Source organism: Pelodiscus sinensis, chromosome 1, assembly GCF_052426305.1.
Source record: "Pelodiscus sinensis isolate ZL-2025 chromosome 1, ASM5242630v1, whole genome shotgun sequence".
Classification (NCBI taxonomy): domain Eukaryota; kingdom Metazoa; phylum Chordata; order Testudines; family Trionychidae; genus Pelodiscus; species Pelodiscus sinensis.
Window position 1 is genome coordinate 358,050,135 of NC_143052.1, and position 16,685 is coordinate 358,066,819.

Here is a 16,685-nt window from a genome sequence, read left to right on the forward strand (position 1 = left end):
AGAGGCCCCGGCCCGCGCCTCCCTGCGAGGGAGGGCGGCCGACGAAGCGGCCCCGGCCCGCGCCTCCCTGCGAGGGAGGGCGGCCGACTCAGAGGCCCCGGCCCGCGCCTCCCTGCGAGGGAGGGCGGCCGATGAAGCGGCCCCGGCCCGCGCCTCCCTGCGAGGGAGGGCGGCCGACTCAGAGGCCCCGGCCCGCGCCTCCCTGCGAGGGAGGGCGGCCGACGAAGCGGCCCCGGCCCGCGCCTCCCTGCGAGGGAGGGCGGCCGACGAAGCGGCCCCGGCCCGCGCCTCCCTGCGAGGGAGGGCGGCCGACTCAGAGGCCCCGGCCCGCGCCTCCCTGCGAGGGAGGGCGGCCGACGAAGCGGCCCCGGCCCGCGCCTCCCTGCGAGGGAGGGCGGCCGACTCAGAGGCCCCGGCCCGCGCCTCCCTGCGAGGGAGGGCGGCCGACGAAGCGGCCCCGGCCCGCGCCTCCCTGCGAGGGAGGGCGGCCGACTCAGAGGCCCCGGCCCGCGCCTCCCTGCGAGGGAGGGCGGCCGACGAAGCGGCCCCGGCCCGCGCCTCCCTGCGAGGGAGGGCGGCCGACTCAGAGGCCCCGGCCCGCGCCTCCCTGCGAGGGAGGGCGGCCGACGAAGCGGCCCCGGCCCGCGCCTCCCTGCGAGGGAGGGCGGCCGACGAAGCGGCCCCGGCCCGCGCCTCCCTGCGAGGGAGGGCGGCTGACTCAGAGGCCCCGGCCCGCGCCTCCCTGCGAGGGAGGGCGGCCGACGAAGCGGCCCCGGCCCGCGCCTCCCTGCGAGGGAGGGCGGCCGACTCAGAGGCCCCGGCCCGCGCCTCCCTGCGAGGGAGGGCGGCCGACGAAGCGGCCCCGGCCCGCGCCTCCCTGCGAGGGAGGGCGGCCGACTCAGAGGCCCCGGCCCGCGCCTCCCTGCGAGGGAGGTCGGCCGACGAAGCGGCCCCGGCCCGCGCCTCCCTGCGAGGGAGGGCGGCCGAATCAGAGGCCCCGGCCCGCGCCTCCCTGCGAGGGAGGGCGGCCGACGAAGCGGCCCCGGCCCGCGCCTGCCTGCGAGGGAGGGCGGCCGACTCAGAGGCCCCGGCCCGCGCCTCCCTGCGAGGGAGGGCGGCCGACGAAGCGGCCCCGGCCCGCGCCTCCCTGCGAGGGAGGGCGGCCGAATCAGAGGCCCCGGCCCGCGCCACCCTGCGAGGGAGGGCGGCCGACTCAGAGGCCCCGGCCCGCGCCTCCCTGCGAGGGAGGGCGGCCGACTCAGAGGCCCCGGCCCGCGCCTCCCTGCGAGGGAGGGCGGCCGACGAAGCGGCCCCGGCCCGCGCCTCCCTGCGAGGGAGGGCGGCCGACTCAGAGGCCCCGGCCCGCCCCTCCCTGCGAGGGAGGGCGGCCGACGAAGCGGCCCCGGCCCGCGCCTCCCTGCGAGGGAGGGCGGCCGACTCAGAGGCCCCGGCCCGCTCCTCCCTGCGAGGGAGGGCGGCCGACGAAGCGGCCCCGGCCCGCGCCTCCCTGCGAGGGAGGGCGGCCGACTCAGAGGCCCCGGCCCGCGCCTCCCTGCGAGGGAGGGCGGCCGACGAAGCGGCCCCGGCCCGCGCCTCCCTGCGAGGGAGGGCGGCCGACTCAGAGGCCCCAGCCCGCGCCTCCCTGCGAGGGAGGGCGGCCGACGAAGCGGCCCCGGCCCGCGCCTCCCTGCGAGGGAGGGCGGCCGACTCAGAGGCCCCGGCCCGCGCCTCCCTGCGAGGGAGGGCGGCCGACGAAGCGGCCCCGGCCCGCGCCTCCCTGCGAGGGAGGGCGGCCGACTCAGAGGCCCCGGCCCGCGCCTCCCTGCGAGGGAGGGCGGCCGACGAAGCGGCCCCGGCCCGCGCCTCCCTGCGAGGGAGGGCGGCCGACTCAGAGGCCCCGGCCCGCGCCTCCCTGCGAGGGAGGGCGGCCGATGAAGCGGCCCCGGCCCGCGCCTCCCTGCGAGGGAGGGCGGCCGACTCAGAGGCCCCGGCCCGCGCCTCCCTGCGAGGGAGGGCGGCCGACGAAGCGGCCCCGGCCCGCGCCTCCCTGCGAGGGAGGGCGGCCGACGAAGCGGCCCCGGCCCGCGCCTCCCTGCGAGGGAGGGCGGCCGACTCAGAGGCCCCGGCCCGCGCCTCCCTGCGAGGGAGGGCGGCCGACGAAGCGGCCCCGGCCCGCGCCTCCCTGCGAGGGAGGGCGGCCGACTCAGAGGCCCCGGCCCGCGCCTCCCTGCGAGGGAGGGCGGCCGACGAAGCGGCCCCGGCCCGCGCCTCCCTGCGAGGGAGGGCGGCCGACTCAGAGGCCCCGGCCCGCGCCTCCCTGCGAGGGAGGGCGGCCGACGAAGCGGCCCCGGCCCGCGCCTCCCTGCGAGGGAGGGCGGCCGACTCAGAGGCCCCGGCCCGCGCCTCCCTGCGAGGGAGGGCGGCCGACGAAGCGGCCCCGGCCCGCGCCTCCCTGCGAGGGAGGGCGGCCGACGAAGCGGCCCCGGCCCGCGCCTCCCTGCGAGGGAGGGCGGCTGACTCAGAGGCCCCGGCCCGCGCCTCCCTGCGAGGGAGGGCGGCCGACGAAGCGGCCCCGGCCCGCGCCTCCCTGCGAGGGAGGGCGGCCGACTCAGAGGCCCCGGCCCGCGCCTCCCTGCGAGGGAGGGCGGCCGACGAAGCGGCCCCGGCCCGCGCCTCCCTGCGAGGGAGGGCGGCCGACTCAGAGGCCCCGGCCCGCGCCTCCCTGCGAGGGAGGTCGGCCGACGAAGCGGCCCCGTCCCGCGCCTCCCTGCGAGGGAGGGCGGCCGAATCAGAGGCCCCGGCCCGCGCCTCCCTGCGAGGGAGGGCGGCCGAATCAGAGGCCCCGGCCCGCGCCACCCTGCGAGGGAGGGCGGCCGACTCAGAGGCCCCGGCCCGCGCCTCCCTGCGAGGGAGGGCGGCCGACGAAGCGGCCCCGGCCCGCGCCTCCCTGCGAGGGAGGGCGGCCGACTCAGAGGCCCCGGCCCGCGCCTCCCTGCGAGGGAGGGCGGCCGACGAAGCGGCCCCGGCCCGCGCCTCCCTGCGAGGGAGGGCGGCCGACTCAGAGGCCCCGGCCTGCGCCTCCCTGCGAGGGAGGGCGGCCGACAAAGCGGCCCCGGCCCGCGCCTCCCTGCGAGGGAGGGCGGCCGACTCAGAGGCCCCGGCCCGCGCCTCCCTGCGAGGGAGGGCGGCCGACGAAGCGGCCCCGGCCCGCGCCTCCCTGCGAGGGAGGGCGGCCGACTCAGAGGCCCCGGCCCGCGCCTCCCTGCGAGGGAGGGCGGCCGACGAAGCGGCCCCGGCCCGCGCCTCCCTGCGAGGGAGGGCGGCCGACTCAGAGGCCCCGGCCCGCGCCTCCCTGGGAGGGAGGGCGGCCGACGAAGCGGCCAGGGCCCGCGCCTCCCTGCGAGGGAGGGCGGCCGACTCAGAGGCCCCGGCCCGCGCCTCCCTGCGAGGGAGGGCGGCCGACGAAGCGGCCCCGGCCCGCGCCTCCCTGCGAGGGAGGGCGGCCGACTCAGAGGCCCCGGCCCGCGCCTCCCTGCGAGGGAGGGCGGCCGACGAAGCGGCCCCGGCCCGCGCCTCCCTGCGAGGGAGGGCGGCCGACTCAGAGGCCCCGGCCCGCGCCTCCCTGCGAGGGAGGGCGGCCGACGAAGCGGCCCCGGCCCGCGCCTCCCTGCGAGGGAGGGCGGCCGACTCAGAGGCCCCGGCCCGCGCCACCCTGCGAGGGAGGGCGGCCGACTCAGAGGCCCCGGCCCGCGCCTCCCTGCGAGGGAGGGCGGCCGACGAAGCGGCCCCGGCCCGCGCCTCCCTGCGAGGGAGGGCGGCCGACTCAGAGGCCCCGGCCCGCGCCTCCCTGCGAGGGAGGGCGGCCGACGAAGCGGCCCCGGCCCGCGCCTCCCTGCGAGGGAGGGCGGCCGACTCAGAGGCCCCAGCCCGCGCCTCCCTGCGAGGGAGGGCGGCCGACTCAGAGGACTCGGCCCGCGCCTCCCTGCGTGGGAGGGCGGCCGACGAAGCGGCCCCGGCCCGCGCCTCCCTGCGAGGGAGGGCGGCCGACTCAGAGGCCCCGGCCCGCGCCTCCCTGCGAGGGAGGGCGGCCGACGAAGCGGCCCCGGCCCGCGCCTCCCTGCGAGGGAGGGCGGCCGACTCAGAGGGCAGGGCCTGCGCCTCCCTGCGAGGGAGGGCGGCCGACAAAGCGGCCCCGGCCCGCGCCACCCTGCGATGGAGGGCGGCCGACTCAGAGGCCCCGGCCCGCGCCACCCTGCGAGGGAGGGCGGCCGACGAAGCGGCCCCGGCCCGCGCCTCCCTGCGAGGGAGGGCGGCCGACGAAGCGGCCCCGGCCCGCGCCTCCCTGCGAGGGAGGGCGGCCGACTCAAAGGCCCCGGCCCGCGCCTCCCTGCGAGGGAGGGCGGCCGACTCAGAGGCCCCGGCCCGCGCCTCCCTGCGAGGGAGGGCGGCCGACTCAGAGGCCCCGGCCCGCGCCTCCCTGCGAGGGAGGGCGGCCGACAAAGCGACCCCGGCCCGCGCCTCCCTGCGAGGGAGGGCGGCCGACTCAGAGGCCCCGGCCCGCGCCACCCTGCGAGGGAGGGCGGCAGACTCAGAGGCCCCGGCCCGCGCCTCCCTGCGAGGGAGGGCGGCCGACGAAGCGGCCCCGGCCCGCGCCTCCCTGCGAGGGAGGGCGGCCGACTCAGAGGCCCCGGCCCGCGCCTGCCTGCGAGGGAGGGCGGCCGACTCAGAGGCCCCGGCCCGCGCCTCCCTGCGAGGGAGGGCGGCCGACTCAGAGGCCCCGGCCCGCGCCTGCCTGCGAGGGAGGGCGGCCGACTCAGAGGCCCCGGCTCGCGCCTCCCTGCGAGGGAGGGCGGCCGACTCAGAGGCCCGGGCCCGCGCCTGCCTGCGAGGGAGGGCGGCCGACTCAGAGGCCCCGGCCCGCGCCTCCCTGCGAGGGAGGGCGGCCGACGAAGCGGCCCCGGCCCGCGCCTCCCTGCGAGGGAGGGCGGCCGACGAAGCGGCCCCGGCCCGCGCCTCCCTGCGAGGGAGGGCGGCCGACGAAGCGGCCCCGGCCCGCGCCTCCCTGCGAGGGAGGGCGGCCGACTCAGAGGCCCCGGCCCGCGCCTCCCTGCGAGGGAGGGCGGCCGACGAAGCGGCCCCGGCCCGCGCCTCCCTGCGAGGGAGGGCGGCCGACGAAGCGGCCCCGGCCCGCGCCTCCCTGCGAGGGAGGGCGGCCGACTCAGAGGCCCCGGCCCGCGCCTCCCTGCGAGGGAGGGCGGCCGACGAAGCGGCCCCGGCCCGCGCCTCCCTGCGAGGGAGGGCGGCCGACTCAGAGGCCCCGGCCCGCGCCACCCTGCGAGGGAGGGCGGCCGACTCAGAGGCCCCGGCCCGCGCCTCCCTGCGAGGGAGGACGGCCGACTCAGAGGCCCCGGCCCGCGCCTCCCTGCGAGGGAGGGCGGCCGACTCAGAGGCCCCGGCCCGCGCCTCCCTGCGAGGGAGGACGGCCGACTCAGAGGCCCCGGCCCGCGCCTCCCTGCGAGGGAGGGCGGCCGACGAAGCGGCCCCGGCCCGCGCCTCCCTGCGAGGGAGGGCGGCCGACTCAGAGGCCCCGGCCCGCGCCTCCCTGCGAGGGAGGACGGCCGACTCAGAGGCCCCGGCCCGCGCCTCCCTGCGAGGGAGGGCGGCCGACGAAGAGGCCCCGGCCCGCGCCTCCCTGCGAGGGAGGGCGGCCGACTCAGAGGCCCCGGTCCGCGCCTCCCTGCGAGGGAGGGCGGCCGATGAAGCGGCCCCGGCCCGCGCCTCCCTGCGAGGGAGGGCGGCCGACTCAGAGGCCCCGGCCCGCGCCTCCCTGCGAGGGAGGGCGGCCGACGAAGCGGCCCCGGCCCGCGCCTCCCTGCGAGGGAGGGCGGCCGACGAAGCGGCCCCGGCCCGCGCCTCCCTGCGAGGGAGGGCGGCCGACTCAGAGGCCCCGGCCCGCGCCTCCCTGCGAGGGAGGGCGGCCGACGAAGCGGCCCCGGCCCGCGCCTCCCTGCGAGGGAGGGCGGCCGACTCAGAGGCCCCGGCCCGCGCCTGCCTGCGAGGGAGGGCGGCCGACTCAGAGGCCCCGGCCCGCGCCTCCCTGCGAGGGAGGGCGGCCGACTCAGAGGCCCCGGCCCGCGCCTGCCTGCGAGGGAGGGCGGCCGACTCAGAGGCCCCGGCTCGCGCCTCCCTGCGAGGGAGGGCGGCCGACTCAGAGGCCCCGGCCCGCGCCTGCCTGCGAGGGAGGGCGGCCGACTCAGAGGCCCCGGCCCGCGCCTCCCTGCGAGGGAGGGCGGCCGACGAAGCGGCCCCGGCCCGCGCCTCCCTGCGAGGGAGGGCGGCCGACGAAGAGGCCCCGGCCCGCGCCTCCCTGCGAGGGAGGGCGGCCGACTGAAAGGCCCCGGCCCGCGCCTCCCTGCGAGGGAGGGCGGCCGACTCAGAGGCCCCGGCCCGCGCCTCCCTGCGAGGGAGGGCGGCCGACGAAGCGGCCCCGGCCCGCGCCTCCCTGCGAGGGAGGGCGGCCGACTCAGAGGCCCCGGCCCGCGCCTCCCTGCGAGGGAGGGCGGCCGACGAAGCGGCCCCGGCCCGCGCCTCCCTGCGAGGGAGGGCGGCTGACTCAGAGGCCCCGGCCCGCGCCTCCCTGCGAGGGAGGGCGGCCGATGAAGCGGCCCCGGCCCGCGCCTCCCTGCGAGGGAGGGCGGCTGACTCAGAGGCCCCGGCCCGCCCCTCCCTGCGAGGGAGGGCGGCCGACGAAGCGGCCCCGGCCCGCGCCTCCCTGCGAGGGAGGGCGGCCGACGAAGCGGCCCCGGCCCGCGCCTCCCTGCGAGGGAGGGCGGCCGACTCAGAGGCCCCGGCCCGCGCCTCCCTGCGAGGGAGGGCGGCCGACGAAGCAGCCCCGGCCCGCGCCTCCCTGCGAGGGAGGGCGGCTGACTCAGAGGCCCCGGCCCGCGCCTCCCTGCGAGGGAGGGCGGCCGACGAAGCGGCCCCGGCCCGCGCCTCCCTGCGAGGGAGGGCGGCCGACTCAGAGGCCCCGGCCCGCGCCTCCCTGCGAGGGAGGGCGGCCGACAAAGCGGCCCCGGCCCGCGCCTCCCTGCGAGGGAGGGCGGCCGACTCAGAGGCCCCGGCCCGCGCCTCCCTGCGAGGGAGGGCGGCCGACTCAGAGGACCCGGCCCGCGCCTCCCTGCGAGGGAGGGCGGCCGACGAAGCGGCCCCGGCCCGCGCCTCCCTGCGAGGGAGGGCGGCCGACGAAGCAGCCCCGGCCCGCGCCTCCCTGCGAGGGAGGGCGGCCGACTCAGAGGCCCCGGCCCGCGCCTCCCTGCGAGGGAGGGCGGCCGACTCAGAGGCCCCGGCCCGCGCCTCCCTGCGAGGGAGGGCGGCCGACAAAGCGGCCCCGGCCCGCGCCTCCCTGCGAGGGAGGGCGGCCGACTCAGAGGCCCCGGCCCGCGCCTCCCTGCGAGGGAGGGCGGCCGACGAAGCGGCCCCGGCCCGCGCCTCCCTGCGAGGGAGGGCGGCCGACTCAGAGGCCCCGGCCCGCGCCTCCCTGCGAGGGAGGGCGGCCGATGAAGCGGCCCCGGCCCGCGCCTCCCTGCGAGGGAGGGCGGCCGACTCAGAGGCCCCGGCCCGCGCCACCCTGCGAGGGAGGGCGGCCGACTCAGAGGCCCCGGCCCGCGCCTCCCTGCGAGGGAGGGCGGCCGACGAAGCGGCCCCGGCCCGCGCCTCCCTGCGAGGGAGGGCGGCCGACTCAGAGGCCCCGGCCCGCGCCTCCCTGCGAGGGAGGGCGGCCGACGAAGCGGCCCCGGCCCGCGCCTCCCTGCGAGGGAGGGCGGCCGACTCAGAGGCCCCGGCCCGCGCCTCCCTGCGAGGGAGGGCGGCCGACGAAGCGGCCCCGGCCCGCGCCTCCCTGCGAGGGAGGGCGGCCGACTCAGAGGCCCCGGCCCGCGCCTCCCTGCGAGGGAGGGCGGCCGACGAAGCGGCCCCGGCCCGCGCCTCCCTGCGAGGGAGGGCGGCCGACTCAGAGGCCCCGGCCCGCGCCTCCCTGCGAGGGAGGGCGGCCGACCAAGCGGCCCCGGCCCGCGCCTCCCTGCGAGGGAGGGCGGCCGACTCAGAGGCCCCGGCCCGCGCCTCCCTGCTAGGGAGGGCGGCCGATGAAGCGGCCCCGGCCCGCGCCTCCCTGCGAGGGAGGGCGGCTGACTCAGAGGCCCCGGCCTGCGCCTCCCTGCGAGGGAGGGCGGCCGACAAAGAGGCCCCGGCCCGCGCCTCCCTGCGAGGGAGGGCGGCCGACGAAGCGGCCCCGGCCCGCGCCTCCCTGCGAGGGAGGGCGGCCGACTCAGAGGCCCCGGCCCGCGCCTCCCTGCGAGGGAGGGCGGCCGACGAAGCGGCCCCGGCCCGCGCCTCCCTGCGAGGGAGGGCGGCCGACTCAGAGGCCCCGGCCCGCGCCACCCTGCGAGGGAGGGCGGCCGACTCAGAGGCCCCGGCCCGCGCCTCCCTGCGAGGGAGGGCGGCCGACGAAGCGGCCCCGGCCCGCGCCTCCCTGCGAGGGAGGGCGGCCGACTCAGAGGCCCCGGCCCGCGCCTCCCTGCGAGGGAGGGCGGCCGACGAAGCGGCCCCGGCCCGCGCCTCCCTGCGAGGGAGGGCGGCCGACTCAGAGGCCCCGGCCCGCGCCTCCCTGCGAGGGAGGGCGGCCGACGAAGCGGCCCCGGCCCGCGCCTCCCTGCGAGGGAGGGCGGCCGACGAAGCGGCCCCGGCCCGCGCCTCCCTGCGAGGGAGGGCGGCCGACGAAGCGGCCCCGGCCCGCGCCTCCCTGCGAGGGAGGGCGGCCGACTCAGAGGCCCCGGCCCGCGCCACCCTGCGAGGGAGGGCGGCCGACTCAGAGGCCCCGGCCCGCGCCTCCCTGCGAGGGAGGGCGGCCGACGAAGCGGCCCCGGCCCGCGCCTCCCTGCGAGGGAGGGCGGCCGACTCAGAGGCCCCGGCCCGCGCCTCCCTGCGAGGGAGGGCGGCCGATGAAGCGGCCCCGGCCCGCGCCTCCCTGCGAGGGAGGGCGGCCGACTCAGAGGCCCCGGCCCGCGCCTCCCTGCGAGGGAGGGCGGCCGACAAAGAGGCCCCGGCCCGCGCCTCCCTGCGAGGGAGGGCGGCCGACTCAGAGGCCCCGGCCCGCGCCTCCCTGCGAGGGAGGGCGGCCGACTCAGAGGCCCCGGCCTGCGCCTCCCTGCGAGGGAGGGCGGCCGACAAAGCGGCCCCGGCCCGCGCCTCCCTGCGAGGGAGGGCGGCCGACTCAGAGGCCCCAGCCCGCGCCTCCCTGCGAGGGAGGGCGGCCGACTCAGAGGACTCGGCCCGCGCCTCCCTGCGTGGGAGGGCGGCCGACGAAGCGGCCCCGGCCCGCGCCTCCCTGCGAGGGAGGGCGGCCGACTCAGAGGCCCCGGCCCGCGCCTCCCTGCGAGGGAGGGCGGCCGACGAAGCGGCCCCGGCCCGCGCCTCCCTGCGAGGGAGGGCGGCCGACTCAGAGGCCCCGGCCCGCGCCTCCCTGCGAGGGAGGGCGGCCGATGAAGCGGCCCCGGCCCGCGCCTCCCTGCGAGGGAGGGCGGCCGACTCAGAGGCCCCGGCCCGCGCCTCCCTGCGAGGGAGGGCGGCCGACTCAAAGGCCCCGGCCCGCGCCTTCCTGCGAGGGAGGGCGGCCGACTCAGAGGCCCCGGCCCGCGCCTCCCTGCGAGGGAGGGCGGCCGACTCAGAGGCCCCGGCCCGCGCCTCCCTGCGAGGGAGGGCGGCCGACTCAGAGGCCCCGGCCCGCGCCTCCCTGCGAGGGAGTGCGGCCGACAAAGTGGCCCCGGCCCGCGCCTCCCTGCGAGGGAGGGCGACCGACTCAGAGGCCCCGGCCCGCGCCTCCCTGCGAGGGAGGGAGGCCGACGAAGCGGCCCCGGCCCGCGCCTCCCTGCGAGGGAGGGCGGCCGACTCAGAGGCCCCGGCCCGCGCCTCCCTGCGAGGGAGGGCGGCCGACTCAGAGGCCCCGGCCCGCGCCTCCCTGCGAGGGAGGGCGGCCGACTCAGAGGCCCCGGCCCGCGCCTCCCTGCGAGGGAGGGCGGCCGACGAAGCGGCCCCGGCCCGCGCCTCCCTGCGAGGGAGGGCGGCCGACTCAGAGGCCCCGGCCCGCGCCACCCTGCGAGGGAGGGCGGCCGACTCAGAGGCCCCGGCCCGCGCCTCCCTGCGAGGGAGGGCGGCCGACTCAGAGGCCCCGGCCCGCGCCTGCCTGCGAGGGAGGGCGGCCGACTCAGAGGCCCCGGCCCGCGCCTCCCTGCGAGGGAGGGCGGCCGACTCAGAGGCCCCGGCCCGCGCCTCCCTGAGAGGGAGGGCGGCCGACTCAGAGGCCCCGGCTCGCGCCTCCCTGCGAGGGAGGGCGGCCGACTCAGAGGCCCCGGCCCGCGCCTGCCTGCGAGGGAGGGCGGCCGACTCAGAGGCCCCGGCCCGCGCCTCCCTGCGAGGGAGGGCGGCCGACTCAGAGGCCCCGGCCCGCGCCTCCCTGCGAGGGAGGGCGGCCGACTCAGAGGGCAGGGCCTGCGCCTCCCTGCGAGGGAGGGCGGCCGACTCAGAGGCCCCGGCCCGCGCCTCCCTGCGAGGGAGGGCGGCCGACAAAGCGGCCCCGGCCCGCGCCACCCTGCGAGGGAGGGCGGCCGACTCAGAGGCCCCGGCCTGCGCCTCCCTACGAGGGAGGGCGGCCGACGAAGCGGCCCCGGCCCGCGCCTCCCTGCGAGGGAGGGCGGCCGACGAAGCGGCCCCGGCCCGCGCCTCCCTGCGAGGGAGGGCGGCCGACGAAGCGGCCCCGGCCTGCGCCTGCCTGCGAGGGAGGGCGGCCGACGAAGCGGCCCCGGCCCGCGCCTCCCTGCGAGGGAGGGCGGCCGACTCAGAGGGCCCGGCCCGCGCCTCCCTGCGAGGGAGGGCGGCCGACGAAGCGGCCCCGGCCCGCGCCTCCCTGGAAGGGAGGGCGGCCGACGAAGAGGCCCCGGCCCGCGCCTCCCTGCGAGGGAGGGCGGCCGACTCAGAGGACTCGGCCCGCGCCTCCCTGCGTGGGAGGGCGGCAGACGAAGCGGCCCCGGCCCGCGCCTCCCTGCGAGGGAGGGCGGCCGACTCAGAGGCCCCGGCCCGCGCCTCCCTGCGAGGGAGGGCGGCCGACGAAGCGGCCCCGGCCCGCGCCTCCCTGCGAGGGAGGGCGGCCGACTCAGGGGCCCCGGCCCGCGCCTCCCTGCGAGGGAGGGCGGCCGACGAAGCGGCCCCGGCCCGCGCCTCCCTGCGAGGGAGGGCGGCCGACGAAGCGGCCCCGGCCCGCGCCTCCCTGCGAGGGAGGGCGGCCGATGAAGCGGCCCCGGCCCGCGCCTCCCTGCGAGGGAGGGCGGCCGACTCAGAGGCCCCGGCCCGCGCCTCCCTGCGAGGGAGGGCGGCCGACTCAAAGGCCCCGGCCCGCGCCTTCCTGCGAGGGAGGGCGGCCGACTCAGAGGCCCCGGCCCGCGCCTCCCTGCGAGGGAGGGCGGCCGACTCAGAGGCCCGGCCCGCGCCTCCCTGCGAGGGAGGGCGGCCGACTCAGAGGCCCCGGCCCGCGCCTCCCTGCGAGGGAGTGCGGCCGACAAAGTGGCCCCGGCCCGCGCCTCCCTGCGAGGGAGGGCGACCGACTCAGAGGCCCCGGCCCGCGCCTCCCTGCGAGGGAAGGCGGCCGACTCAGAAGCCCCGGCCCGCGCCTCCATGCGATGGAGGGCGGCCGACTCAGAGGCCCCGGCCCGCGCCTCCCTGCGAGGGAGGGCGGCCGACTCAGAGGCCCCGGCCCGCGCCTCCCTGCGAGGGAGGGCGGCCGACGAAGCGGCCCCGGCCCGCGCCTCCCTGCGAGGGAGGGCGGCCGACTCAGAGGCCCCGGCCCGCGCCACCCTGCGAGGGAGGGCGGCCGACTCAGAGGCCCCGGCCCGCGCCTCCCTGCGAGGGAGGGCGGCCGACTCAGAGGCCCCGGCCCGCGCCTGCCTGCGAGGGAGGGCGGCCGACTCAGAGGCCCCGGTCCGCGCCTCCCTGCGAGGGAGGGCGGCCGACTCAGAGGCCCCGGCCCGCGCCTCCCTGCGAGGGAGGGCGGCCGACTCAGAGGCCCCGGCTCGCGCCTCCCTGCGAGGGAGGGCGGCCGACTCAGAGGCCCCGGCCCGCGCCTGCCTGCGAGGGAGGGCGGCCGACTCAGAGGCCCCGGCCCGCGCCTCCCTGCGAGGGAGGGCGGCCGACGAAGCGGCCCCGGCCCGCGCCTCCCTGCGAGGGAGGGCGGCCGACTCAGAGGGCAGGGCCTGCGCCTCCCTGCGAGGGAGGGCGGCCGACTCAGAGGCCCCGGCCCGCGCCTCCCTGCGAGGGAGGGCGGCCGACAAAGCGGCCCCGGCCCGCGCCACCCTGCGAGGGAGGGCGGCCGACTCAGAGGCCCCGGCCTGCGCCTCCCTACGAGGGAGGGCGGCCGACGAAGCGGCCCCGGCCCGCGCCTCCCTGCGAGGGAGGGCGGCCGACGAAGCGGCCCCGGCCCGCGTGTCCCTGCGAGGGAGGGCGGCCGACGAAGCGGCCCCGGCCTGCGCCTGCCTGCGAGGGAGGGCGGCCGACGAAGCGGCCCCGGCCCGCGCCTCCCTGCGAGGGAGGGCGGCCGACTCAGAGGGCCCGGCCCGCGCCTCCCTGCGAGGGAGGGCGGCCGACGAAGCGGCCCCGGCCCGCGCCTCCCTGGAAGGGAGGGCGGCCGACGAAGAGGCCCCGGCCCGCGCCTCCCTGCGAGGGAGGGCGGCCGACTCAAAGGCCCCGGCCCGCGCCTCCCTGCGAGGGAGGGCGGCCGACGATGCGGCCCCGGCCCGCGCCTCCCTGCGAGGGAGGGCGGCCGACGAAGCGGCCCGGCCCGCGCCTCCCTGCGAGGGAGGGCGGCCGACTCAGAGAACCCGGCCCGCGCCTCCCTGCGAGGGAGGGCGGCCGACGAAGCGGCCCCGGCCCGCGCCTCCCTGCGAGGGAGGGCGGCCGACGAAGCGGCCCCGGCCCGCGCCTCCCTGCGAGGGAGGGCGGCCGACGAAGAGGCCCCGGCCCGCGCCTCCCTGCGAGGGAGGGCGGCCGATGAAGAGGCCCCGGCCCGCGCCTCCCTGCGAGGGAGGGCGGCCGACGAAGCGGCCCCGGCCCGCGCCTCCCTGCGAGGGAGGGAGGCCGACGAAGCGGCCCCGGCCCGCGCCTCCCTGCGAGGGAGGGCGGCCGACTCAGAGGCCACGGCCCGCGCCTCCCTGCGAGGGAGGGCGGCCGACTCAGAGGCCACGGCCCGCGCCTCCCTGCGAGGGAGGGCGGCCGAAGAAGCGGCCCCGGCCCGCGCCTCCCTGCGAGGGAGGGCGGCCGACGAAGCGGCCCCGGCCCGCGCCTCCCTGTGAGGGAGGGCGGCCGACTCAGAGGCCCCGGCCCGCGCCTCCCTGCGAGGGAGGGCGGCCGACTCAGAGGGCCCGGCCCGCGCCTCCCTGCGAGGGAGGGCGGCCGACGAAGCGGCCCCGGCCCGCGCCTCCCTGCGAGGGAGGGCGGCCGACTCAGAGGGCCCGGCCCGCGCCTCCCTGCGAGGGAGGGCGGCCGACGAAGCGGCCCCGGCCCGCGCCTCCCTGCGAGGGAGGGCGGCCGACGAAGCGGCCCCGGCACACGCCTCCCTGCGAGGGAGGGCGGCCGACTCAGAGGCCCCGGCCCGCGCCTCCCTGTGAGGGAGGGCGGCCGACTCAGAGGCCACGGCCCGCGCCTCCCTGCGAGGGAGGGCGGCCGACGAAGCGGCCCCGGCCTGCGCCTCCCTGCGAGGGAGGGCGGCTGAAGAAGCGGCCCCGGCCCGCGCCTCCCTGCGAGGGAGGGCGGCCGACTCAGAGGCCACGGCCCGCGCCTCCCTGCGAGGGAGGGCGGCCGACGAAGCGGCCCCGGCCTGCGCCTCCCTGCGAGGGAGGGCGGCTGAAGAAGCGGCCCCGGCCCGCGCCTCCCTGCGAGGGAGGGAAGCCGACGAAGCGGCCCCGGCCCGCGCCTCCCTGCGAGGGAGGGAAGCCGACTCAGAGGGCCCGGCCCGCGCCTCCCTGCGAGGGAGGGCGGCCGACTCAGAGGCCCCGGCCCGCGCCTCCCTGCGAGGGAGGGAGGCCGACGAAGCGGCCCCGGCCCGCGCCTCCCTGCGAGGGAGGGCGGCCGACTCAGAGGCCCCGGCCCGCGCCTCCCTGCGAGGGAGGGCGGCCGACGAACCGGCCCCGGCCCGCGCCTCCCTGCGAGGGAGGGCGGCCGACTCAGAGGCCCCGGCCCGCGCCTCCCTGCGAGGGAGGGCGGCCGACTCAGAGGCCCCGGCCCGCGCCTCCCTGCGAGGGAGGGCGGCCGACGAAGCTGCCCCGGCCCGCGCCTCCCTGCGAGGGAGGGCGGCCGACGAAGCGGCCCCGGCCCGCGCCTCCCTGCGAGGGAGGGCGGCCGACTCAGAGGCCCCGGCCCGCGCCTCCCAGCGAGGGAGGGCGGCCGACTCAAAGGCCCCGGCCCGCGCCTCCCTGCGAGGGAGGGCGGCCGACTCAGAGGCCCCGGCCCGCGCCTCCCTGCGAGGGAGGGCGGCCGACGAAGCTGCCCCGGCCCGCGCCTCCCTGCGAGGGAGGGCGGCCGACTCAGAGGCCCCGGCCCGCGCCTCCCAGCGAGGGAGGGCGGCCGACTCAGAGGCCCCGGCCCGCGCCTCCCTGCGAGGGAGGGCGGCCGATGAAGAGGCCCCGGCCCGCGCCTCCCTGCGAGGGAGGGCGGCCGACTCAGAGGCCCCGGCCCGCGCCTCCCTGCGAGGGAGGGCGGCCGACTCAGAGGGCCCGGCCCGCGCCTCCCTGCGAGGGAGGGCGGCCGACGAAGCGGCCCCGGCCCGCGCCTCCCTGCGAGGGAGGGCGGCCGACGAAGCGGCCCCGGCCCGCGCCTCCCTGCGAGGGAGGGCGGCCGACTCAGAGGCCCCGGCCCGTGCCTCCCTGCGAGGGAGGGCGGCCGACGAAGCGGCCCCGGCCCGCGCCTCCCTGCGAGGGAGGGCGGCCGACGAAGAGGCCCCGGCCCGCGCCTCCCTGCGAGGGAGGGCGGCCGACTCAGAGGGCCCGGCCCGCGCCTCCCTGCGAGGGAGGGCGGCCGACGAAGCGGCCCCGGCCCGCGCCTCCCTGCGAGGGAGGGCGGCCGACGAAGAGGCCCCGGCCCGCGCCTCCCTGCGAGGGAGGGCGGCCGATGAAGAGGCCCCGGCCCGCGCCTCCCTGCAAGGGAGGGCGGCCGACGAAGCGGCCCCGGCCCGCGCTTCCCTGCGAGGGAGGGCGGCCGACTCAAAGGCCCCGGCCCGTGCCTCCCTGCGAGGGAGGGCGGCCGACAAAGCGGCCCCGGCCCGCGCCTCCCTGCGAGGGAGGGCGGCCGACTCAGAGGCCCCGGCCCGCGCCTCCCTGCGAGGGAGGGCGGCCGACTCAAAGGCCCCGGCCCGCGCCTCCCTGTGAGGGAGGGCGGCCGACGAAGCGGCCCCGGCCCGCGCCTCCCTGCGAGGGAGGGAGGCCGACGAAGCGGCCCCGGCCCGCGCCTCCCTGCGAGGGAGGGAGGCCGACTCAGAGGCCACGGCCCGCGCCTCCCTGCGAGGGAGGGCGGCCGACGAAGCGGCCCCGGCCCGCGCCTCCCTGCGAGGGAGGGCGGCCGACTCAGAGGCCCCGGCCCGCGCCTCCCTGCGAGGGAGGGCGGCCGACTCAGAGGGCCCGGCCCGCGCCTCCCTGCAAGGGAGGGCGGCCGACTCAGAGGCCCCGGCCCGCGCCTCCCTGCGAGGGAGGGCGGCCGACCCAGAGGCCCCGGCCCGCGCCTCCCTGCGAGGGAGGGCGGCCGACGAAGCGGCCCCGGCCCGCGCCTCCCTGCGAGGGAGGGCGGCTGAAGAAGCGGCCCCGGCCCGCGCCTCCCTGCGAGGGAGGGCGGCCGACTCAGAGGCCACGGCCCGCGCCTCCCTGCGAGGGAGGGCGGCCGACGAAGCGGCCCCGGCCCGCGCCTCCCTGCGAGGGAGGGCGGCCGACTCAGAGGCCCCGGCCCGCGCCTCCCTGCGAGGGAGGGCGGCCGACTCAGAGGGCCCGGCCCGCGCCTCCCTGCGAGGGAGGGCGGCCGACGAAGCGGCCCCGGCCCGCGCCTCCCTGCGAGGGAGGGCGGCTGAAGAAGCGGCCCCGGCCCGTGCCTCCCTGCAAGGGAGGGCGGCCGACGAAGCGGCCCCGGCCCGCGCCTCCCTGCGAGGGAGGGCGGCTGAAGAAGCGGCCCCGGCCCGTGCCTCCCTGCAAGGGAGGGCGGCCGACGAAGCGGCCCCGGCCCGCGCCTCCCTGCGAGGGAGGGCGGCCGACTCAAAGGCCCCGGCCCGCGCCTCCCTGCGAGGGAGGGCGGCCCACAAAGCGGCCCCGGCCCGCGCCTCCCTGCGAGGGAGGGCGGCCGACTCAGAGGCCCCGGCCCGCGCCTCCCTGCGAGGGAGGGCGGCCGACTCAAAGGCCCCGGCCCGCGCCTCCCTGTGAGGGAGGGCGGCCGACGAAGCGGCCCCGGCCCGCGCCTCCCTGCGAGGGAGGGCGGCCGACTCAGAGGCCACGGCCCGCGCCTCCCTGCGAGGGAGGGCGGCCGACTCAGAGGCCCCGGCCCGCGCCTCCCTGCGAGGGAGGGCGGCCGACTCAGAGGCCACGGCCCGCGCCTCCCTGCGAGGGAGGGCG